The sequence below is a fragment of the Spermophilus citellus genome (assembly GCF_964194105.1).
Source record: "Spermophilus citellus genome assembly, chromosome: 12".
Lineage (NCBI taxonomy): Eukaryota > Metazoa > Chordata > Mammalia > Rodentia > Sciuridae > Spermophilus > Spermophilus citellus.
The window spans coordinates 25,122,917-25,148,648 of NC_138198.1; positions in this window are offsets into that span (position 1 = coordinate 25,122,917).

Sequence of the window (25,732 nt, forward strand, 5' to 3'; positions counted from 1 at the left end):
AAACTGTTACTGGAAATGAACGCTTCAACATAGAAGAATGAAATTTGGGGAACCAAGTCGCCTTAGTGTACTGATCATTACCTGAAAGTATCATCCAGTTTGGGTGAAAAAATATTTGCTGAGATTTCTGGAGATTCGTAATTTTTGGAAGCTGGGCAACCCCTTTCCATGAAAGTGTTTCTCGCCAGTCACTGCTTAGGGCTACATCAAGAGGAAACAAAACATAGAGATAGAACGTGAAACTACTTTACTCTGTCAAGTTTCAAGAAGCTAGCACAAACCGTGTTGGATTTAGAGTTCCAAATACATGTATCAATATGGGAGAAAACAGAGTGAAACCTAAAAATTCAAACTGTTACTGGAAATGAACGCTTCAACATAGAAGAACGAAATTTGGGGAACCAAGTCGCCTTAGTGTACTGATCATTACCTGAAAGTATCATCCAGTTTGGGTGAAAAAATATTTGCTGAGATTTCTGGAGATTCGTAATTTTTGGAAGCTTGGCAACCCCTTTCCATGAAAGTGTTTCTCGCCAGTCAGTGCTTAGGGCTACATCAAGAGGAAACAAACCGTAGAGAGAGAACGTGAAACTATTTTACTGTGTCAAGTTTCAAGAAGCTAGCACAAACCGTGTTGGATTTAGAGTTCCAAATACATGTATCAATATGGGAGAAAACAGAGTGATACCTACAAATTCAAACTGTTACTGGAAATGAACGCTTCAACATAGAAGAATGAAATTTGGGGAACCAAGTCGCCTTAGTGTACTGATTATTACCTGAAAGTATCATCCAGTTTGGGTGAAAAAATATTGGCTGAGATTTCTGGAGATTCGTAATTTTTGGAAGCTGGGCAACCCCTTTCCATGAAAGTGTTTCTCGCCAGTCACTGCTTAGGGCTACATCAAGAGGAAACAAAACATAGAGATAGAACGTGAAACTACTTTACTCTGTCAAGTTTCAAGAAGCTAGCACAAACCGTGTTGGATTTAGAGTTCCAAATACATGTATCAATATAGGAGAAAACAGAGTGAAACCTAAAAATTCAAACTGTTACTGGAAATGAACGCTTCAACATAGAAGAACGAAATTTGGGGAACCAAGTCGCCTTAGTGTACTGATCATTACCTGAAAGTATCATCCAGTTTGGGTGAAAAAATATTTGCTGAGATTTCTGGAGATTCGTAATTTTTGGAAGCTTGGAAACCCCTTTCCATGAAAGTGTTTCTCGCCAGTCAGTGCTTAGGGCTACATCAAGAGGAAACAAACCGTAGAGAGAGAACGTGAAACTATTTTACTGTGTCAAGTTTCAAGAAGCTAGCACAAACCGTGTTGGATTTAGAGTTCCAAATACATGTATCAATATAGGAGAAAACAGAGTGAAACCTAAAAATTCAAACTGTTACTGGAAATGAACGCTTCAACATAGAAGAACGAAATTTGGGTAACCAAGTCGCCTTAGTGTACTGATCATTACCTGAAAGTATCATCCAGTTTGGGTGAAAAAATATTGGCTGAGATTTCTGGAGATTCGTAATTTTTGGAAGCTGGGCAACCCCTTTCCATGAAAGTGTTTCTCGCCAGTCACTGCTTAGGGCTACATCAAGAGGAAACAAAACATAGAGATAGAACGTGAAACTACTTTACTCTGTCAAGTTTCAAGAAGCTAGCACAAACCGTGTTGGATTTAGAGTTCCAAATACATGTATCAATATAGGAGAAAACAGAGTGAAACCTAAAAATTCAAACTGTTACTGGAAATGAACGCTTCAACATAGAAGAACGAAATTTGGGGAACCAAGTCGCCTTAGTGTACTGATCATTACCTGAAAGTATCATCCAGTTTGGGTGAAAAAATATTTGCTGAGATTTCTGGAGATTCGTAATTTTTGGAAGCTTGGAAACCCCTTTCCATGAAAGTGTTTCTCGCCAGTCAGTGCTTAGGGCTACATCAAGAGGAAACAAACCATAGAGATAGAACGTGAAACTACTTTACTGTGTCAAGTTTCAAGGAGCTAGCACAAACCGTGTTGGATTTAGAGTTCCAAATACATGTATCAATATAGGAGAAAACAGAGTGAAACCTAAAAATTCAAACTGTTACTGGAAATGAACGCTTCAACATAGAAGAACGAAATTTGGGGAACCAAGTCGCCTTAGTGTACTGATCATTACCTGAAAGTATCATCCAGTTTGGGTGAAAAAATATTGGCTGAGATTTCTGGAGATTCGTAATTTTTGGAAGCTGGGCAACCCCTTTCCATGAAAGTGTTTCTCGCCAGTCACTGCTTAGGGCTACATCAAGAGGAAACAAAACATAGAGATAGAACGTGAAACTACTTTACTCTGTCAAGTTTCAAGAAGCTAGCACAAACCGTGTTGGATTTAGAGTTCCAAATACATGTATCAATATAGGAGAAAACAGAGTGAAACCTAAAAATTCAAACTGTTATTGGAAATGAACGCTTCAACATAAAAGAACGAAATTTGGGGAACCAAGTCGCCTTAGTGTACTGATCATTACCTGAAAGTATCATCCAGTTTGGGTGAAAAAATATTGGCTGAGATTTCTGGAGATTCGTAATTTTTGGAAGCTTGGCAACCCCTTTCCATGAAAGTGTTTCTCGCCAGTCAGTGCTTAGGGCGACATCAAGAGGAAACAAACCATAGAGAGAGAACGTGAAACTACTTTACTGTGTCAAGTTTCAAGAAGCTAGCACAAACCGTGTTGGATTTAGAGTTCCAAATACATGTATCAATATAGGAGAAAACACAGTGATACCTAAAAATTCAAACTGTTACTGGAAATGAACGCTTCAACATAGAAGAACGAAATTTGGGGAACCAAGTCGCCTTAGTGTACTGATCATTACCTGAAAGTATCATCCAGTTTGGGTGAAAAAATATTTGCTGAGATTTCTGGAGATTCGTAATTTTTGGAAGCTTGGCAACCCCTTTCCATGAAAGTGTTTCTCGCCAGTCAGTGCTTAGGGCTACATCAAGAGGAAACAAACCGTAGAGAGAGAACGTGAAACTATTTTACTGTGTCAAGTTTCAAGAAGCTAGCACAAACCGTGTTGGATTTAGAGTTCCAAATACATGTATCAATATGGGAGAAAACAGAGTGATACCTACAAATTCAAACTGTTACTGGAAATGAACGCTTCAACATAGAAGAATGAAATTTGGGGAACCAAGTCGCCTTAGTGTACTGATTATTACCTGAAAGTATCATCCAGTTTGGGTGAAAAAATATTGGCTGAGATTTCTGGAGATTCGTAATTTTTGGAAGCTGGGCAACCCCTTTCCATGAAAGTGTTTCTCGCCAGTCACTGCTTAGGGCTACATCAAGAGGAAACAAAACATAGAGATAGAACGTGAAACTACTTTACTCTGTCAAGTTTCAAGAAGCTAGCACAAACCGTGTTGGATTTAGAGTTCCAAATACATGTATCAATATAGGAGAAAACAGAGTGAAACCTAAAAATTCAAACTGTTACTGGAAATGAACGCTTCAACATAGAAGAACGAAATTTGGGGAACCAAGTCGCCTTAGTGTACTGATCATTACCTGAAAGTATCATCCAGTTTGGGTGAAAAAATATTTGCTGAGATTTCTGGAGATTCGTAATTTTTGGAAGCTTGGAAACCCCTTTCCATGAAAGTGTTTCTCGCCAGTCAGTGCTTAGGGCTACATCAAGAGGAAACAAACCATAGAGATAGAACTTGAAACTACTTTACTGTGTCAAGTTTCAAGGAGCTAGCACAAACCGTGTTGGATTTAGAGTTCCAAATACATGTATCAATATAGGAGAAAACAGAGTGATACCTAAAAATTCAAACTGTTACTGGAAATGAACGCTTCAACATAGAAGAACAAAATTTGGGGAACCAAGTCGCCTTAGTGTACTGATCATTACCCGAAAGTATCATCCAGTTTGGGTGAAAAAATATTTGCTGAGATTTCTGGAGATTCGTAATTTTTGGAAGCTTGGCAACCCCTTTCCATGAAAGTGTTTCTCGCCAGTCAGTGCTTAGGGCTACATCAAGAGGAAACAAACCGTAGAGAGAGAACGTGAAACTATTTTACTGTGTCAAGTTTCAAGAAGCTAGCACAAACCGTGTTGGATTTAGAGTTCCAAATACATGTATCAATATAGGAGAAAACAGAGTGAAACCTAAAAATTCAAACTGTTACTGGAAATGAACGCTTCAACATAGAAGAACGAAATTTGGGTAACCAAGTCGCCTTAGTGTACTGATCATTACCTGAAAGTATCATCCAGTTTGGGTGAAAAAATATTGGCTGAGATTTCTGGAGATTCGTAATTTTTGGAAGCTGGGCAACCCCTTTCCATGAAAGTGTTTCTCGCCAGTCACTGCTTAGGGCTACATCAAGAGGAAACAAAACATAGAGATAGAACGTGAAACTACTTTACTCTGTCAAGTTTCAAGAAGCTAGCACAAACCGTGTTGGATTTAGAGTTCCAAATACATGTATCAATATAGGAGAAAACAGAGTGAAACCTAAAAATTCAAACTGTTACTGGAAATGAACGCTTCAACATAGAAGAACGAAATTTGGGGAACCAAGTCGCCTTAGTGTACTGATCATTACCTGAAAGTATCATCCAGTTTGGGTGAAAAAATATTTGCTGAGATTTCTGGAGATTCGTAATTTTTGGAAGCTTGGAAACCCCTTTCCATGAAAGTGTTTCTCGCCAGTCAGTGCTTAGGGCTACATCAAGAGGAAACAAACCATAGAGATAGAACGTGAAACTACTTTACTGTGTCAAGTTTCAAGGAGCTAGCACAAACCGTGTTGGATTTAGAGTTCCAAATACATGTATCAATATAGGAGAAAACAGAGTGAAACCTAAAAATTCAAACTGTTACTGGAAATGAACGCTTCAACATAGAAGAACGAAATTTGGGGAACCAAGTCGCCTTAGTGTACTGATCATTACCTGAAAGTATCATCCAGTTTGGGTGAAAAAATATTGGCTGAGATTTCTGGAGATTCGTAATTTTTGGAAGCTGGGCAACCCCTTTCCATGAAAGTGTTTCTCGCCAGTCACTGCTTAGGGCTACATCAAGAGGAAACAAAACATAGAGATAGAACGTGAAACTACTTTACTCTGTCAAGTTTCAAGAAGCTAGCACAAACCGTGTTGGATTTAGAGTTCCAAATACATGTATCAATATAGGAGAAAACAGAGTGAAACCTAAAAATTCAAACTGTTATTGGAAATGAACGCTTCAACATAAAAGAACGAAATTTGGGGAACCAAGTCGCCTTAGTGTACTGATCATTACCTGAAAGTATCATCCAGTTTGGGTGAAAAAATATTGGCTGAGATTTCTGGAGATTCGTAATTTTTGGAAGCTTGGCAACCCCTTTCCATGAAAGTGTTTCTCGCCAGTCAGTGCTTAGGGCGACATCAAGAGGAAACAAACCATAGAGAGAGAACGTGAAACTACTTTACTGTGTCAAGTTTCAAGAAGCTAGCACAAACCGTGTTGGATTTAGAGTTCCAAATACATGTATCAATATAGGAGAAAACACAGTGATACCTAAAAATTCAAACTGTTACTGGAAATGAACGCTTCAACATAGAAGAACGAAATTTGGGGAACCAAGTCGCCTTAGTGTACTGATCATTACCTGAAAGTATCATCCAGTTTGGGTGAAAAAATATTTGCTGAGATTTCTGGAGATTCGTAATTTTTGGAAGCTTGGCAACCCCTTTCCATGAAAGTGTTTCTCGCCAGTCAGTGCTTAGGGCTACATCAAGAGGAAACAAACCGTAGAGAGAGAACGTGAAACTATTTTACTGTGTCAAGTTTCAAGAAGCTAGCACAAACCGTGTTGGATTTAGAGTTCCAAATACATGTATCAATATAGGAGAAAACACAGTGATACCTAAAAATTCAAACTGTTACTGGAAATGAATGCTTCAACATAGAAGAACGAAATTTGGGGAACCAAGTCGCCTTAGTGTACTGATCATTACCTGAAAGTATCATCCAGTTTGGGTGAAAAAATATTTGCTGAGATTTCTGGAGATTCGTAATTTTTGGAAGCTTGGCAACCCCTTTCCATGAAAGTGTTTCTCGCCAGTCAGTGCTTAGGGCTACATCAAGAGGAAACAAACCGTAGAGAGAGAACGTGAAACTATTTTACTGTGTCAAGTTTCAAGAAGCTAGCACAAACCGTGTTGGATTTAGAGTTCCAAATACATGTATCAATATGGGAGAAAACAGAGTGATACCTACAAATTCAAACTGTTACTGGAAATGAACGCTTCAACATAGAAGAACGAAATTTGGGGAACCAAGTCGCCTTAGTGTACTGATCATTACCTGAAAGTATCATCCAGTTTGGGTGAAAAAATATTGGCTGAGATTTCTGGAGATTCGTAATTTTTGGAAGCTGGGCAACCCCTTTCCATGAAAGTGTTTCTCGCCAGTCACTGCTTAGGGCTACATCAAGAGGAAACAAAACATAGAGATAGAACGTGAAACTACTTTACTCTGTCAAGTTTCAAGAAGCTAGCACAAACCGTGTTGGATTTAGAGTTCCAAATACATGTATCAATATAGGAGAAAACAGAGTGAAACCTAAAAATTCAAACTGTTACTGGAAATGAACGCTTCAACATAGAAGAACGAAATTTGGGGAACCAAGTCGCCTTAGTGTACTGATCATTACCTGAAAGTATCATCCAGTTTGGGTGAAAAAATATTTGCTGAGATTTCTGGAGATTCGTAATTTTTGGAAGCTTGGAAACCCCTTTCCATGAAAGTGTTTCTCGCCAGTCAGTGCTTAGGGCTACATCAAGAGGAAACAAACCATAGAGATAGAACTTGAAACTACTTTACTGTGTCAAGTTTCAAGGAGCTAGCACAAACCGTGTTGGATTTAGAGTTCCAAATACATGTATCAATATAGGAGAAAACAGAGTGATACCTAAAAATTCAAACTGTTACTGGAAATGAACGCTTCAACATAGAAGAACAAAATTTGGGGAACCAAGTCGCCTTAGTGTACTGATCATTACCCGAAAGTATCATCCAGTTTGGGTGAAAAAATATTTGCTGAGATTTCTGGAGATTCGTAATTTTTGGAAGCTTGGCAACCCCTTTCCATGAAAGTGTTTCTCGCCAGTCAGTGCTTAGGGCTACATCAAGAGGAAACAAAACATAGAGATAGAACGTGAAACTACTTTACTGTGTCAAGTTTCAAGAAGCTAGCACAAACCGTGTTGGATTTAGAGTTCCAAATACATGTATCAATATGGGAGAAAACAGAGTGAAACCTAAAAATTCAAACTGTTACTGGAAATGAACGCTTCAACATAGAAGAACGAAATTTGGGGAACCAAGTCGCCTTAGTGTACTGATCATTACCTGAAAGTATCATCCAGTTTGGGTGAAAAAATATTGGCTGAGATTTCTGGAGATTCGTAATTTTTGGAAGCTGGGCAACCCCTTTCCATGAAAGTGTTTCTCGCCAGTCACTGCTTAGGGCTACATCAAGAGGAAACAAAACATAGAGAGAGAACGTGAAACTACTTTACTCTGTCAAGTTTCAAGAAGCTAGCACAAACCGTGTTGGATTTAGAGTTCCAAATACATGTATCAATATAGGAGAAAACAGAGTGAAACCTAAAAATTCAAACTGTTACTGGAAATGAACGCTTCAACATAGAAGAACGAAATTTGGGGAACCAATTCGCCTTAGTGTACTGATCATTACCTGAAAGTATCATCCAGTTTGGGTGAAAAAATATTGGCTGAGATTTCTGGAGATTCGTAATTTTTGGAAGCTTGGCAACCCCTTTCCATGAAAGTGTTTCTCGCCAGTCAGTGCTTAGGGCTACATCAAGAGGAAACAAACCATAAAGATAGGACGTGAAACTACTTTACTGTGTCAAGTTTCAAGAAGCTAGCACAAACCGTGTTGGATTTAGAGTTCCAAATACATGTATCAATATAGGAGACAACAGAGTGAAACCTAAAATTTCAAACTGTTACTGGAAATGAACGCTTCAACATAGAAGAACGAAATTTGGGGAACCAAGTCGCCTTAGTGTACTGATCATTACCTGAAAGTATCATCCAGTTTGGGTGAAAAAATATTTGCTGAGATTTCTGGAGTTTCGTAATATTTGGAAGCTTGGCAACCACTTTCCATGAAAGTCTTTCTCACCAGTCACTCCTTAGGGCTACACCAAGAAGAAACAGAACATAGAGATAGAACGTGAAACTACTTTACTGTGTCAAGTTTCAAGAAGCTAGCACAAACCGTGTTGGATTTAGAGTTCCAAATACATGTATCAATATAGGAGAAAACAGAGTGATACCTAAAAATTCAAACTGTTACTGGAAATGAACGCTTCAACATAGAAGAATGAAATTTGGGGAACCAAGTCGCCTTAGTGTACTGATCATTACCTGAAAGTATCATCCAGTTTGGGTGAAAAAATATTTGCTGAGATTTCTGGAGATTCGTAATTTTTGGAAGCTGGGCAACCCCTTTCCATGAAAGTGTTTCTCGCCAGTCACTGCTTAGGGCTACATCAAGAGGAAACAAAACATAGAGATAGAACGTGAAACTACTTTACTCTGTCAAGTTTCAAGAAGCTAGCACAAACCGTGTTGGATTTAGAGTTCCAAATACATGTATCAATATGGGAGAAAACAGAGTGAAACCTAAAAATTCAAACTGTTACTGGAAATGAACGCTTCAACATAGAAGAACGAAATTTGGGGAACCAAGTCGCCTTAGTGTACTGATCATTACCTGAAAGTATCATCCAGTTTGGGTGAAAAAATATTTGCTGAGATTTCTGGAGATTCGTAATTTTTGGAAGCTTGGCAACCCCTTTCCATGAAAGTGTTTCTCGCCAGTCAGTGCTTAGGGCTACATCAAGAGGAAACAAACCGTAGAGAGAGAACGTGAAACTATTTTACTGTGTCAAGTTTCAAGAAGCTAGCACAAACCGTGTTGGATTTAGAGTTCCAAATACATGTATCAATATGGGAGAAAACAGAGTGATACCTACAAATTCAAACTGTTACTGGAAATGAACGCTTCAACATAGAAGAACGAAATTTGGGGAACCAAGTCGCCTTAGTGTACTGATCATTACCTGAAAGTATCATCCAGTTTGGGTGAAAAAATATTGGCTGAGATTTCTGGAGATTCGTAATTTTTGGAAGCTGGGCAACCCCTTTCCATGAAAGTGTTTCTCGCCAGTCACTGCTTAGGGCTACATCAAGAGGAAACAAAACATAGAGATAGAACGTGAAACTACTTTACTCTGTCAAGTTTCAAGAAGCTAGCACAAACCGTGTTGGATTTAGAGTTCCAAATACATGTATCAATATAGGAGAAAACAGAGTGAAACCTAAAAATTCAAACTGTTACTGGAAATGAACGCTTCAACATAGAAGAACGAAATTTGGGGAACCAAGTCGCCTTAGTGTACTGATCATTACCTGAAAGTATCATCCAGTTTGGGTGAAAAAATATTTGCTGAGATTTCTGGAGATTCGTAATTTTTGGAAGCTTGGAAACCCCTTTCCATGAAAGTGTTTCTCGCCAGTCAGTGCTTAGGGCTACATCAAGAGGAAACAAACCATAGAGATAGAACTTGAAACTACTTTACTGTGTCAAGTTTCAAGGAGCTAGCACAAACCGTGTTGGATTTAGAGTTCCAAATACATGTATCAATATAGGAGAAAACAGAGTGATACCTAAAAATTCAAACTGTTACTGGAAATGAACGCTTCAACATAGAAGAACAAAATTTGGGGAACCAAGTCGCCTTAGTGTACTGATCATTACCCGAAAGTATCATCCAGTTTGGGTGAAAAAATATTTGCTGAGATTTCTGGAGATTCGTAATTTTTGGAAGCTTGGCAACCCCTTTCCATGAAAGTGTTTCTCGCCAGTCAGTGCTTAGGGCTACATCAAGAGGAAACAAACCGTAGAGAGAGAACGTGAAACTATTTTACTGTGTCAAGTTTCAAGAAGCTAGCACAAACCGTGTTGGATTTAGAGTTCCAAATACATGTATCAATATAGGAGAAAACAGAGTGAAACCTAAAAATTCAAACTGTTACTGGAAATGAACGCTTCAACATAGAAGAACGAAATTTGGGTAACCAAGTCGCCTTAGTGTACTGATCATTACCTGAAAGTATCATCCAGTTTGGGTGAAAAAATATTGGCTGAGATTTCTGGAGATTCGTAATTTTTGGAAGCTGGGCAACCCCTTTCCATGAAAGTGTTTCTCGCCAGTCACTGCTTAGGGCTACATCAAGAGGAAACAAAACATAGAGATAGAACGTGAAACTACTTTACTCTGTCAAGTTTCAAGAAGCTAGCACAAACCGTGTTGGATTTAGAGTTCCAAATACATGTATCAATATAGGAGAAAACAGAGTGAAACCTAAAAATTCAAACTGTTACTGGAAATGAACGCTTCAACATAGAAGAACGAAATTTGGGGAACCAAGTCGCCTTAGTGTACTGATCATTACCTGAAAGTATCATCCAGTTTGGGTGAAAAAATATTTGCTGAGATTTCTGGAGATTCGTAATTTTTGGAAGCTTGGAAACCCCTTTCCATGAAAGTGTTTCTCGCCAGTCAGTGCTTAGGGCTACATCAAGAGGAAACAAACCATAGAGATAGAACTTGAAACTACTTTACTGTGTCAAGTTTCAAGGAGCTAGCACAAACCGTGTTGGATTTAGAGTTCCAAATACATGTATCAATATAGGAGAAAACAGAGTGATACCTAAAAATTCAAACTGTTACTGGAAATGAACGCTTCAACATAGAAGAACAAAATTTGGGGAACCAAGTCGCCTTAGTGTACTGATCATTACCCGAAAGTATCATCCAGTTTGGGTGAAAAAATATTTGCTGAGATTTCTGGAGATTCGTAATTTTTGGAAGCTTGGCAACCCCTTTCCATGAAAGTGTTTCTCGCCAGTCAGTGCTTAGGGCTACATCAAGAGGAAACAAACCGTAGAGAGAGAACGTGAAACTATTTTACTGTGTCAAGTTTCAAGAAGCTAGCACAAACCGTGTTGGATTTAGAGTTCCAAATACATGTATCAATATAGGAGAAAACAGAGTGAAACCTAAAAATTCAAACTGTTACTGGAAATGAACGCTTCAACATAGAAGAACGAAATTTGGGTAACCAAGTCGCCTTAGTGTACTGATCATTACCTGAAAGTATCATCCAGTTTGGGTGAAAAAATATTGGCTGAGATTTCTGGAGATTCGTAATTTTTGGAAGCTGGGCAACCCCTTTCCATGAAAGTGTTTCTCGCCAGTCACTGCTTAGGGCTACATCAAGAGGAAACAAAACATAGAGATAGAACGTGAAACTACTTTACTCTGTCAAGTTTCAAGAAGCTAGCACAAACCGTGTTGGATTTAGAGTTCCAAATACATGTATCAATATAGGAGAAAACAGAGTGAAACCTAAAAATTCAAACTGTTACTGGAAATGAACGCTTCAACATAGAAGAATGAAATTTGGGGAGCCAAGTCGCCTTAGTGTACTGATCATTACCTGAAAGTATCATCCAGTTTGGGTGAAAAAATATTTGCTGAGATTTCTGGAGATTCGTAATTTTTGGAAGCTTGGCAACCCCTTTCCATGAAAGTGTTTCTCGCCAGTCAGTGCTTAGGGCTACATCAAGAGGAAACAAACCATAGAGATAGAACGTGAAACTACTTTACTGTGTCAAGTTTCAAGAAGCTAGCGCAAACCGTGTTGGATTTAGAGTTCCAAATACATGTATCAATATAGGAGTAAACAGAGTGAAACCTAAAATTTCAAACTGTTACTGGAAATGAACGCTTCAACATAGAAGAACGAAATTTGGGGAACCAAGTCGCCTTAGTGTACTGATCATTACCTGAAAGTATCATCCAGTTTGGGTGAAAAAATATTTGCTGAGATTTCTGGAGATTCGTAATTTTTGGAAGCTTGGAAACCCCTTTCCATGAAAGTGTTTCTCGCCAGTCAGTGCTTAGGGCTACATCAAGAGGAAACAAACCGTAGAGAGAGAACGTGAAACTCTTTTACTGTGTCAAGTTTCAAGAAGCTAGCACAAACCGTGTTGGATTTAGAGTTCCAAATACATGTATCAATATAGGAGAAAACAGAGTGAAACCTAAAAATTCAAACTGTTACTGGAAATGAACGCTTCAACATAGAAGAACGAAATTTGGGGAACCAAGTCGCCTTAGTGTACTGATCATTACCTGAAAGTATCATCCAGTTTGGGTGAAAAAATATTGGCTGAGATTTCTGGAGATTCATAATTTTTGGAAGCTGGGCAACCCCTTTCCATGAAAGTGTTTCTCGCCAGTCACTGCTTAGGGCTACATCAAGAGGAAACAAAACATAGAGATAGAACGTGAAACTACTTTACTCTGTCAAGTTTCAAGAAGCTAGCACAAACCGTGTTGGATTTAGAGTTCCAAATACATGTATCAATATGGGAGAAAACAGAGTGAAACCTAAAAATTCAAACTGTTACTGGAAATGAACGCTTCAACATAGAAGAACGAAATTTGGGGAACCAAGTCGCCTTAGTGTACTGATCATTACCTGAAAGTATCATCCAGTTTGGGTGAAAAAATATTGGCTGAGATTTCTGGAGATTCGTAATTTTTGGAAGCTGGGCAACCCCTTTCCATGAAAGTGTTTCTCGCCAGTCACTGCTTAGGGCTACATCAAGAGGAAACAAAACATAGAGAGAGAACGTGAAACTACTTTACTCTGTCAAGTTTCAAGAAGCTAGCACAAACCGTGTTGGATTTAGAGTTCCAAATACATGTATCAATATAGGAGAAAACAGAGTGAAACCTAAAAATTCAAACTGTTACTGGAAATGAACGCTTCAACATAGAAGAACGAAATTTGGGGAACCAAGTCGCCTTAGTGTACTGATCATTACCTGAAAGTATCATCCAGTTTGGGTGAAAAAATATTGGCTGAGATTTCTGGAGATTCGTAATTTTTGGAAGCTTGGCAACCCCTTTCCATGAAAGTGTTTCTCGCCAGTCAGTGCTTAGGGCTACATCTAGAGGAAACAAACCATAAAGATAGAACGTGAAACTACTTTACTGTGTCAAGTTTCAAGAAGCTAGCACAAACCGTGTTGGATTTAGAGTTCCAAATACATGTATCAATATAGGAGACAACAGAGTGAAACCTAAAATTTCAAACTGTTACTGGAAATGAACGCTTCAACATAGAAGAACGAAATTTGGGGAACCAAGTCGCCTTAGTGTACTGATCATTACCTGAAAGTATCATCCAGTTTGGGTGAAAAAATATTTGCTGAGATTTCTGGAGTTTCGTAATATTTGGAAGCTTGGCAACCACTTTCCATGAAAGTCTTTCTCACCAGTCACTCCTTAGGGCTACACCAAGAAGAAACAGAACATAGAGATAGAACGTGAAACTACTTTACTGTGTCAAGTTTCAAGAAGCTAGCACAAACCGTGTTGGATTTAGAGTTCCAAATACATGTATCAATATAGGAGAAAACAGAGTGATACCTAAAAATTCAAACTGTTACTGGAAATGAACGCTTCAACATAGAAGAATGAAATTTGGGGAACCAAGTCGCCTTAGTGTACTGATCATTACCTGAAAGTATCATCCAGTTTGGGTGAAAAAATATTTGCTGAGATTTCTGGAGATTCGTAATTTTTGGAAGCTGGGCAACCCCTTTCCATGAAAGTGTTTCTCGCCAGTCACTGCTTAGGGCTACATCAAGAGGAAACAAAACATAGAGATAGAACGTGAAACTACTTTACTCTGTCAAGTTTCAAGAAGCTAGCACAAACCGTGTTGGATTTAGAGTTCCAAATACATGTATCAATATGGGAGAAAACAGAGTGAAACCTAAAAATTCAAACTGTTACTGGAAATGAACGCTTCAACATAGAAGAACGAAATTTGGGGAACCAAGTCGCCTTAGTGTACTGATCATTACCTGAAAGTATCATCCAGTTTGGGTGAAAAAATATTGGCTGACATTTCTGGAGATTCGTAATTTTTGGAAGCTGGGCAACCCCTTTCTATGAAAGTGTTTCTCGCCAGTCAGTGCTTAGGGCTACATCAAGAGGAAACAAAACATAGAGATAGAACGTGAAACTACTTTACTCTGTCAAGTTTCAAGAAGCTAGCACAAACCGTGTTGGATTTAGAGTTCCAAATACATGTATCACTATAGGAGAAAACAGAGTGAAACCTAAAAATTCAAACTGTTACTGGAAATGAACGCTTCAACATAGAAGAACGAAATTTGGGGAACCAAGTCGCCTTAGTGTACTGATCATTACCTGAAAGTATCATCCAGTTTGGGTGAAAAAATATTTGCTGAGATTTCTGGAGATTCGTAATTTTTGGAAGCTTGGCAACCCCTTTCCATGAAAGTGTTTCTCGCCAGTCAGTGCTTAGGGCTACATCAAGAGGAAACAAACCGTAGAGAGAGAACGTGAAACTATTTTACTGTGTCAAGTTTCAAGAAGCTAGCACAAACCGTGTTGGATTTAGAGTTCCAAATACATGTATCAATATGGGAGAAAACAGAGTGATACCTACAAATTCAAACTGTTACTGGAAATGAACGCTTCAACATAGAAGAACGAAATTTGGGGAACCAAGTCGCCTTAGTGTACTGATCATTACCTGAAAGTATCATCCAGTTTGGGTGAAAAAATATTGGCTGAGATTTCTGGAGATTCGTAATTTTTGGAAGCTGGGCAACCCCTTTCCATGAAAGTGTTTCTCGCCAGTCACTGCTTAGGGCTACATCAAGAGGAAACAAAACATAGAGATAGAACGTGAAACTACTTTACTCTGTCAAGTTTCAAGAAGCTAGCACAAACCGTGTTGGATTTAGAGTTCCAAATACATGTATCAATATAGGAGAAAACAGAGTGAAACCTAAAAATTCAAACTGTTACTGGAAATGAACGCTTCAACATAGAAGAACGAAATTTGGGGAACCAAGTCGCCTTAGTGTACTGATCATTACCTGAAAGTATCATCCAGTTTGGGTGAAAAAATATTTGCTGAGATTTCTGGAGATTCGTAATTTTTGGAAGCTTGGAAACCCCTTTCCATGAAAGTGTTTCTCGCCAGTCAGTGCTTAGGGCTACATCAAGAGGAAACAAACCATAGAGATAGAACTTGAAACTACTTTACTGTGTCAAGTTTCAAGGAGCTAGCACAAACCGTGTTGGATTTAGAGTTCCAAATACATGTATCAATATAGGAGAAAACAGAGTGATACCTAAAAATTCAAACTGTTACTGGAAATGAACGCTTCAACATAGAAGAACAAAATTTGGGGAACCAAGTCGCCTTAGTGTACTGATCATTACCCGAAAGTATCATCCAGTTTGGGTGAAAAAATATTTGCTGAGATTTCTAGAGATTCGTAATTTTTGGAAGCTTGGCAACCCCTTTCCATGAAAGTGTTTCTCGCCAGTCAGTGCTTAGGGCTACATCAAGAGGAAACAAACCGTAGAGAGAGAACGTGAAACTATTTTACTGTGTCAAGTTTCAAGAAGCTAGCACAAACCGTGTTGGATTTAGAGTTCCAAATACATGTATCAATATAGGAGAAAACAGAGTGAAACCTAAAAATTCAAACTGTTACTGGAAATGAACGCTTCAACATAGAAGAACGAAATTTGGGTAACCAAGTCGGCTTAGTGTACTGATCATTACCTGAAAGTATCATCCAGTTTGGGTGAAAAAATATTGGCTGAGATTTCTGGAGATTCGTAATTTTTGGAAGCTGGGCAACCCCTTTCCATGAAAGTGTTTCTCGCCAGTCACTGCTTAGGGCTACATCAAGAGGAAACAAAACATAGAGATAGAACGTGAAACTACTTTACTCTGTCAAGTTTCAAGAAGCTAGCACAAACCGTGTTGGATTTAGAGTTCCAAATACATGTATCAATATAGGAGAAAACAGAGTGAAACCTAAAAATTCAAACTGTTACTGGAAATGAACGCTTCAACATAGAAGAATGAAATTTGGGGAGCCAAGTCGCCTTAGTGTACTGATCATTACCTGAAAGTATCATCCAGTTTGGGTGAAAAAATATTTGCTGAGATTTCTGGAGATTCGTAATTTTTGGAAGATTGGCAACCCCTTTCCATGAAAGTGTTTCTCGCCAGTCAGTGCTTAGGGCTACATCAAGAGGAAACAAACCATAGAGATAGAACGTGAAACTACTTTACTGTGTCAAGTTTCAAGAAGCTAGCGCAAACCGTGTTGGATTTAGAGTTCCAAATACATGTATCAATATAGGAGTAAACCGAGTGAAACCTAAAATTTCAAACTGTTACTGGAAATGAACGCTTCAACATAGAAGAACGAAATTTGGGGAACCAAGTCGCCTTAGTGTACTGATCATTACCTGAAAGTATCATCCAGTTTGGGTGAAAAAATATTTGCTGAGATTTCTGGAGATTCGTAATTTTTGGAAGCTTGGAAACCCCTTTCCATGAAAGTGTTTCTCGCCAGTCAGTGCTTAGGGCTACATCAAGAGGAAACAAACCGTAGAGAGAGAACGTGAAACTCTTTTACTGTGTCAAGTTTCAAGAAGCTAGCACAAACCGTGTTGGATTTAGAGTTCCAAATACATGTATCAATATAGGAGAAAACAGAGTGAAACCTAAAAATTCAAACTGTTACTGGAAATGAACGCTTCAACATAGAAGAACGAAATTTGGGGAACCAAGTCGCCTTAGTGTACTGATCATTACCTGAAAGTATCATCCAGTTTGGGTGAAAAAATATTGGCTGAGATTTCTGGAGATTCATAATTTTTGGAAGCTGGGCAACCCCTTTCCATGAAATTGTTTCTCGCCAGTCACTGCTTAGGGCTACATCAAGAGGAAACAAAACATAGAGATAGAACGTGAAACTACTTTACTCTGTCAAGTTTCAAGAAGCTAGCACAAACCGTGTTGGATTTAGAGTTCCAAATACATGTATCAATATGGGAGAAAACAGAGTGAAACCTAAAAATTCAAACTGTTACTGGAAATGAACGCTTCAACATAGAAGAACGAAATTTGGGGAACCAAGTCGCCTTAGTGTACTGATCATTACCTGAAAGTATCATCCAGTTTGGGTGAAAAAATATTGGCTGAGATTTCTGGAGATTCGTAATTTTTGGAAGCTGGGCAACCCCTTTCCATGAAAGTGTTTCTCGCCAGTCACTGCTTAGGGCTACATCAAGAGGAAACAAAACATAGAGAGAGAACGTGAAACTACTTTACTCTGTCAAGTTTCAAGAAGCTAGCACAAACCGTGTTGGATTTAGAGTTCCAAATACATGTATCAATATAGGAGAAAACAGAGTGAAACCTAAAAATTCAAACTGTTACTGGAAATGAACGCTTCAACATAGAAGAACGAAATTTGGGGAACCAAGTCGCCTTAGTGTACTGATCATTACCTGAAAGTATCATCCAGTTTGGGTGAAAAAATATTGGCTGAGATTTCTGGAGATTCGTAATTTTTGGAAGCTTGGCAACCCCTTTCCATGAAAGTGTTTCTCGCCAGTCAGTGCTTAGGGCTACATCAAGAGGAAACAAACCATAAAGATAGAACGTGAAACTACTTTACTGTGTCAAGTTTCAAGAAGCTAGCACAAACCGTGTTGGATTTAGAGTTCCAAATACATGTATCAATATAGGAGACAACAGAGTGAAACCTAAAATTTCAAACTGTTACTGGAAATGAACGCTTCAACATAGAAGAACGAAATTTGGGGAACCAAGTCGCCTTAGTGTACTGATCATTACCTGAAAGTATCATCCAGTTTGGGTGAAAAAATATTTGCTGAGATTTCTGGAGTTTCGTAATATTTGGAAGCTTGGCAACCACTTTCCATGAAAGTCTTTCTCACCAGTCACTCCTTAGGGCTACACCAAGAAGAAACAGAACATAGAGATAGAACGTGAAACTACTTTACTGTGTCAAGTTTCAAGAAGCTAGCACAAACCGTGTTGGATTTAGAGTTCCAAATACATGTATCAATATAGGAGAAAACAGAGTGATACCTAAAAATTCAAACTGTTACTGGAAATGAACGCTTCAACATAGAAGAATGAAATTTGGGGAACCAAGTCGCCTTAGTGTACTGATCATTACCTGAAAGTATCATCCAGTTTGGGTGAAAAAATATTTGCTGAGATTTCTGGAGATTCGTAATTTTTGGAAGCTTGGCAACCCCTTTCCATGAAAGTGTTTCTCGCCAGTCAGTGCTTAGGGCTACATCAAGAGGAAACAAACCATAGAGATAGAACGTGAAACTACTTTACTGTGTCAAGTTTCAAGAAGCTAGCGCAAACCGTGTTGGATTTAGAGTTCCAAATACATGTATCAATATAGGAGTAAACAGAGTGAAACCTAAAATTTCAAACTGTTACTGGAAATGAACGCTTCAACATAGAAGAACGAAATTTGGGGAACCAAGTCGCCTTAGTGTACTGATCATTACCTGAAAGTATCATCCAGTTTGGGTGAAAAAATATTTGCTGAGATTTCTGGAGATTCGTAATTTTTGGAAGCTTGGAAACCCCTTTCCATGAAAGTGTTTCTCGCCAGTCAGTGCTTAGGGCTACATCAAGAGGAAACAAACCGTAGAGAGAGAACGTGAAACTCTTTTACTGTGTCAAGTTTCAAGAAGCTAGCACAAACCGTGTTGGATTTAGAGTTCCAAATACATGTATCAATATAGGAGAAAACAGAGTGAAACCTAAAAATTCAAACTGTTACTGGAAATGAACGCTTCAACATAGAAGAACGAAATTTGGGGAACCAAGTCGCCTTAGTGTACTGATCATTACCTGAAAGTATCATCCAGTTTGGGTGAAAAAATATTGGCTGAGATTTCTGGAGATTCATAATTTTTGGAAGCTGGGCAACCCCTTTCCATGAAATTGTTTCTCGCCAGTCACTGCTTAGGGCTACATCAAGAGGAAACAAAACATAGAGATAGAACGTGAAACTACTTTACTCTGTCAAGTTTCAAGAAGCTAGCACAAACCGTGTTGGATTTAGAGTTCCAAATACATGTATCAATATGGGAGAAAACAGAGTGAAACCTAAAAATTCAAACTGTTACTGGAAATGAACGCTTCAACATAGAAGAACGAAATTTGGGGAACCAAGTCGCCTTAGTGTACTGATCATTACCTGAAAGTATCATCCAGTTTGGGTGAAAAAATATTGGCTGAGATTTCTGGAGATTCGTAATTTTTGGAAGCTGGGCAACCCCTTTCCATGAAAGTGTTTCTCGCCAGTCACTGCTTAGGGCTACATCAAGAGGAAACAAAACATAGAGAGAGAACGTGAAACTACTTTACTCTGTCAAGTTTCAAGAAGCTAGCACAAACCGTGTTGGATTTAGAGTTCCAAATACATGTATCAATATAGGAGAAAACAGAGTGAAACCTAAAAATTCAAACTGTTACTGGAAATGAACGCTTCAACATAGAAGAACGAAATTTGGGGAACAAAGTCGCCTTAGTGTACTGATCATTACCTGAAAGTATCATCCAGTTTGGGTGAAAAAATATTGGCTGAGATTTCTGGAGATTCGTAATTTTTGGAAGCTTGGCAACCCCTTTCCATGAAAGTGTTTCTCGCCAGTCAGTGCTTAGGGCTACATCAAGAGGAAACAAACCATAAAGATAGAACGTGAAACTACTTTACTGTGTCAAGTTTCAAGAAGCTAGCACAAACCGTGTTGGATTTAGAGTTCCAAATACATGTATCAATATAGGAGACAACAGAGTGAAACCTAAAATTTCAAACTGTTACTGGAAATGAACGCTTCAACATAGAAGAACGAAATTTGGGGAACCAAGTCGCCTTAGTGTACTGATCATTACCTGAAAGTATCATCCAGTTTGGGTGAAAAAATATTTGCTGAGATTTCTGGAGTTTCGTAATATTTGGAAGCTTGGCAACCACTTTCCATGAAAGTCTTTCTCACCAGTCACTCCTTAGGGCTACACCAAGAAGAAACAGAACATAGAGATAGAACGTGAAACTACTTTACTGTGTCAAGTTTCAAGAAGCTAGCACAAACCGTGTTGGATTTAGAGTTCCAAATACATGTATCAATATAGGAGAAAACAGAGTGATACCTAAAAATTCAAACTGTTACTGGAAATGAACGCTTCAACATAGAAGAATGAAATTTGGGGAACCAAGTCGCCTTAGTGTACTGATCATTACCTGAAAGTATCATCCAGTTTGGGTGAAAAAATATTTGCTGAGATTTCTGGAGATTCGTAATTTTTGGAAGCTGGGCAACCCCTTTCCATGAAAGTGTTTCTCGCCAGTCACTGCTTAGGGCTACATCAAGAGGAAACAAAACATAGAGATAGAACGTGAAACTACTTTACTCTGTCAAGTTTCAAGAAGCTAGCACAAACCGTGTTGGATTTAGAGTTCCAAATACATGTATCAATATGGGAGAAAACAGAGTGAAACCTAAAAATTCAAACTGTTACTGGAAATGAACGCTTCAACATAGAAGAACGAAATTTGGGGAACCAAGTCGCCTTAGTGTACTGATCATTACCTGAAAGTATCATCCAGTTTGGGTGAAAAAATATTGGCTGACATTTCTGGAGATTCGTAATTTTTGGAAGCTGGGCAACCCCTTTCTATGAAAGTGTTTCTCGCCAGTCAGTGCTTAGGGCTACATCAAGAGGAAACAAAACATAGAGATAGAACGTGAAACTACTTTACTCTGTCAAGTTTCAAGAAGCTAGCACAAACCGTGTTGGATTTAGAGTTCCAAATACATGTATCACTATAGGAGAAAACAGAGTGAAACCTAAAAATTCAAACTGTTACTGGAAATGAACGCTTCAACATAGAAGAACGAAATTTGGGGAACCAAGTCGCCTTAGTGTACTGATCATTACCTGAAAGTATCATCCAGTTTGGGTGAAAAAATATTTGCTGAGATTTCTGGAGATTCGTAATTTTTGGAAGCTTGGCAACCCCTTTCCATGAAAGTGTTTCTCGCCAGTCAGTGCTTAGGGCTACATCAAGAGGAAACAAACCATAGTGATAGAACGTGAAACTACTTTACTGTGTCAAGTTTCAAGAAGCTAGCACAAACCGTGTTGGATTTAGAGTTCCAAATACATGTATCAATATAGGAAAAAACAGAGTGATACCTAAAAATTCAAACTGTTACTGGAAATGAACGCTTCAACATAGAAGAACGAAATTTGGGGAACCAAGTCACCTTAGTGTACTGATCATTACCTGAAAGTATCATCCAGATTGGGTGAAAAAATATTTGCTGAGATTTCTGGAGATTCGTAATTTTTGGAAGCTTGGCAACCCCTTTCCATGAAAGTGTTTCTCGCCAGTCAGTGCTTAGGGCTACATCAAGAGGAAACAAACCATGGAGATAGACGTGAAACTACTTTACTGTGTCAAGTTTCAAGAAGCTAGCACAAACCGTGTTGGATTTAGAGTTCCAAATACATGTATCAATATAGGAGAAAACAGAGTGAAACCTAAAAATTCAAACTGTTACTGGAAATGAACGCTTCAACATAGAAGAACGAAATTTGGGGAACCAAGTCGCCTTAGTGTACTGATCATTACCTGAAAGTATCATCCAGATTGGGTGAAAAAATATTTGCTGAGATTTCTGGAGATTCGTAATTTTTGGAAGCTTGGCAACCCCTTTCCATGAAAGTGTTTCTCGCCAGTCAGTGCTTAGGGCTACATCAAGAGGAAACAAACCATAGAGAGAGAACGTGAAACTATTTTACTGTGTCAAGTTTCAAGAAGCTAGCACAAACCGTGTTGGATTTAGAGTTCCAAATACATGTATCAATATAGGAGAAAACAGAGGGAAACCTAAAAATTCAAACTGTTACTGGAAATGAACGCTTCAACATAGAAGAACGAAATTTGGGGAACCAAGTCGCCTTAGTGTACTGATCATTACCTCAAAGTATCATCCAGTTTGGGTGAAAAAATATTTGCTGAGATTTCTGGAGATTCGTAATTTTTGGAAGCTTGGAAACCCCTTTCCATGAAAGTGTTTCTCGCCAGTCAGTGCTTAGGGCTACATCAAGAGGAAACAAACCATAGAGATAGAACGTGAAACTACTTTACTGTGTCAAGTTTCAAGAAGCTAGCACAAACCGTTGCTAGGAGCCACAAGCAAATATACAATGTATGGCACCTTTGGTTGTAAAGTGACGCCAGCTAGCCACTGAGATGATTATGTTAAGATTTACATTCATATGCAAATTGGACTCCCGCTGTTCACCTTGGCCTGCTACCGGACTCATGTTACGGACTCATGTTACCAGACTCTTGGAGAGTTCCCATTGGTTGGGGAAGGATAGTAGGAGGAAATTCCGGGGGAGGTCCGGGGGGACCCCGGGGGTTCCGGTCGGCGCGCGGTTCCGGTCGGACACCCTCGTGGGAGGACCGGTTTTTGACTTGCTGGCGCTGAGAGTGTTAGCGGCTTTTTCAAAATAAAGTTTTGTTCCTGCTTGATTGGCTCGTGATTCTGTGCCCAGCCAAGACTGCGGCATTTGGCGGCCCGTGCGGGGAACGCCTGAAGCTTAGAGGTGAGTAAATTGCTCGCCCCTGAGGGAAGGCGACAGGATGGATGACCTTCTCAGAAAACAATGTGTTCTTGTTTTGATTTATTTTGTTTTCATTTCGAGCTCCCTAGCCCTAGAATTTTCTCAGGCGAACTGGAAAAAATGGTTGGCTCAAGGTTTGAAGTTATTCAGCCCTGAGAAAGAGAAAATTGATACAACCATTGTCTGCTCCGTCTTTGTTTCATTCTGCTTCGGCTTTGTTTTATCCTACCTTATTGGGTTAGGTTATAGTAGATTAGAATCCAATAAAAAACAAACCGAAAAACTGTTAAGTAAATTGTTAGAGGTCCAGACTATGGTAGAAAAAACGCTAGGTCAAGCAAAAGAGAAGGTCTCTCAAGCTAGTCAGACAGAGGAGAATTTAAAGAAAGCAAGCTTAGAGGACAAGCAGCCATCAGGTGGAGAATTACAACAGGAGGTTGCTACCAACTCCGTTCTATCACCAGAGGGCGTAACTCAGCCAACAGCTCCATCTACCGCTGAGCGGCCCTCAACTACCGTAGTTGATGGACGGAATTCTGAGGCAGGACCCCAAAGATTAGCATGCCCTGTACTTGAGCAGGCAGGAGGGCAACGAATTCACCGTGCTTTAGATTTCAAAACAATAAAGCAATTAAAGGAGGCTGTAACGACCTATGGGCCGCAAGCTCCCTTCACAATAAGCATGGTTGAATCTGTTACCAACTTGGACATGACACCAGCAGATTGGGCTAACATGTGTCGATCTGTGCTAAACGGAGGACAATATTTGTTATGGAAGGTTGCCAATGAGGAATTTTGCATGGAGACAGCTAGGCGAAATGCAGAAGCTGGGTACCCTCAAAGAAATATGGACATGCTTTTGGGGAAGGGACCTTATGAGGGTCAAAGACAACAAATTGAATATGACCCTGGTGTGTACGCACAAATTGCTGTAGATGCAGTTAGGGCATGGAAAACTTTACAGGGGCATGGAGACTTACAAGGTCAATTATCTAAGGTAATACAAGGAACTAATGAACCTTATGCTGAATTTGTAGATAGACTTATTCAGTCAGCCTCTAGGATATTTGGAAATACAGAACAGGTAATGCCATTTATAAAACAACTGGCTTATGACCAAGCAAATCGTTGCTGCAGAGAGGTCATTAGACCATGGAGACATGAGGATTTAAACACATATATTAAATTATGTAGAGACATTAATGAACAGGGGCAAGTCTTAGCAGCAGTACAACAGGCTTTAGATGCCAGGCCAAGAACATGCTATAATTGTAATCAAACAGGACATTTTAAAAGGAGTTGCCCCATAAGAGGAGGGTTTAACAAAGCTGGATATCAAAGGAATAGAATACCAGGTATTTGCCCACGATGCCGTAGAGGGAGACATTGGGCTAATGAATGCCGTTCTCAAACCACCATAGAGGGTATTCCGTTATCAAAAAACGAACAAGGACCAAGTGTTTACCCACGATATCGTGGAGAAAGGTATCAAGCTCCATTGCCAAAAAACGGACTAGAGGGCCCAATGCCCCGGGGCCCCAAACCACAAATATATGGGGCAATGGAGGAACCCAACAGCCCCATCAAGGTAGTGCCCAGGACGCATTATCCATTAAATCCCTCATCAGACAAACTAGAGGGAGCGCAGGGCTGGACATCTGCGCCTCTGCCAGAGCAGTACTAACCCCAGAGATGGGAATTCAAATCATTCCCACAGGAGTAAAAGGACCTCTTCCCCAGGGAACAGTAGGCTTATTATTGGGACGCAGTTCTTCTACACTAAAAGGACTTATGATAAGTCCTGGGGTAATTGATCCCGATTATGAAGGTGAAATAAAAATTATAGCTAGTTCTCCAAGAGGTATATCAGTAATTTCACCAGGAGATAGAATAGCACAGTTATTAATAATACCCAGCCTGCATGATAAATTTTCCAGTTGTAATGTAGAAAGAGGTTCCAAGGGATTAGGCTCCACAGGTGTAGATTGGGCTATGCTGTCTTTGAATTTAGATTCTCGCCCAATGCTAAAATTAAATATTCAAGGACATGACTTTAATGGGCTGCTGGACACAGGAGCTGACCTTAGTGTCATCTCTCGTCAAGAATGGCCAAAATATTGGCCATTACAACAAGCCACTCAAACGCTTCGAGGCCTAGGAGTGGCAACAAATCCCCATAGAAGTGCTATGGTATTAGATTGGAGGGATCCTGAAGGATGTGAAGGAACTATACAGCCCTATGTATTGGATCATCTTCCTGTAAATTTATGGGGACGAGATGTCCTAGATCAATTAGGATTGACATTAACAAATAACATCAATCCTAACGCGCCCACTACTAGGGCTAAACAAGGCTTTAGGAAAGAAAAAAGATTAAGAGAACAAGAACAAGGTATGACAGCACCTATTCAAATAGATCAAGAAATAAATAGACATGAATTGGGTTTTCAGAAAGGGCCACTGAGACAATCAAAATTACTTGGAAATCAGAAAGACCAGTGTGGGTTCCTCAGTGGCCCTTGACTAAAGAAAAGATACAAGTAGCCCATGACTTGGTCAGACAACAGTTAGCGGAAGGACATATACAACCTTCCGTATCCCCCTATAATACTCCCATTTTTGTCATTAAAAAGAAATCTGGTAAATGGAGATTATTACAAGATTTAAGAGCCATTAATAATGAGATGGTTATTATGGGACCTGCTCAATCAGGGATTCCTCAATTGTCTGCTTTACCAAAAACCTGGCATGTTTTAGTTATAGATATTAAAGATTGTTTCTTTTCAATTCCAATTCATCCCGAGGATAGTCCACATTTTGCATTTACTATCCCTGCACTGAATCATGAAGGTCCTGATCAGAGATATGAATGGAAAGTACTCCCTCAAGGGATGGCTAACAGCCCAACTATGTGTCAAATTTATGTTAATAAAGCAATCCAGCCACTTAGAAACCAAAATCCTGAACTACAAATATTTCACTATATGGATGATGTGTTACTGGCACATAAAGA